Raw genomic sequence first — 952 nt, 5'->3', positions numbered from 1 at the left:
TGCTAGAATTAGTATTGTGAAAGTGATCATTATACCAAAAATAATTTACAGATTTGATGCTTATATTTTCCATAGTACTAAGCCAGTTCTTTAGTGCTAATTTACTATTTTAAATGATCACTGGATATTTGAATAAGTTTTGTCACACATTTCTCATTGAAGTGAAGGATATGTTCACAAAATGACATTTTATAAGTTGTAAAGCTTACTGCATTTTATAAACTGAACAGAATCCCAAATCAAGAACACAGAGCTTCTCTTATTGCCACATATTTATAATAATTTAATTATGAAATATTTCACAGATGAAGAAAACTGCTTTAACATATATTCTGTTTAACAATCTATTATAATCATTATATCCTCTGTATTTACTACTTGGCTAGTTTCAAAGAACATGTAAATGATAAGTCAAGCTGAGATGGTTTCTTCAACATTGGCAACATTAATAACTGAAAATCATTAAGTGTAAGCTATTTTCTAAGAAACTGTTGTTACACTGGGTGAAATAGTCTCCAATGTAATGGAATGTATCATCTAATATGGATAGATATCAACAAGTTATTAGTATTAATAATAACAAAAACAAGTATGAGTGTATAATACAGAGTGTAAAATATAGGATGCTAAAGAGTGAATTTTCCTGTGCTTGGTAATTCCAACATAAATATTCCTACTGTAAAGGTACCACATTCAGTTTTGCTCCAGTTTTCAGGTATTAAGTTGCTGGGTATAGGGTAGGGAAATATCTAACTTCTTTCTCCATCTATGTCACAACTGTATAGAACAGAATGTAAACAAGTGAAAAAATAACCTTCAGCTTGCTAAATGCATTACCTATTTTGAAATAATAGTGAAACATTTCTCTACAACATCCTATTCTATGCTCACATTCGTATACATAATCTCTCTTTTTCAGAAGGAACTGGAAAGTCACCTGAAACATTTCTCC

Source organism: Chionomys nivalis, chromosome X, assembly GCF_950005125.1.
Source record: "Chionomys nivalis chromosome X, mChiNiv1.1, whole genome shotgun sequence".
Lineage (NCBI taxonomy): Eukaryota > Metazoa > Chordata > Mammalia > Rodentia > Cricetidae > Chionomys > Chionomys nivalis.
The sequence above is the reverse complement of the archived record's forward strand: the minus strand, read 5'-3'. Positions refer to the sequence as shown.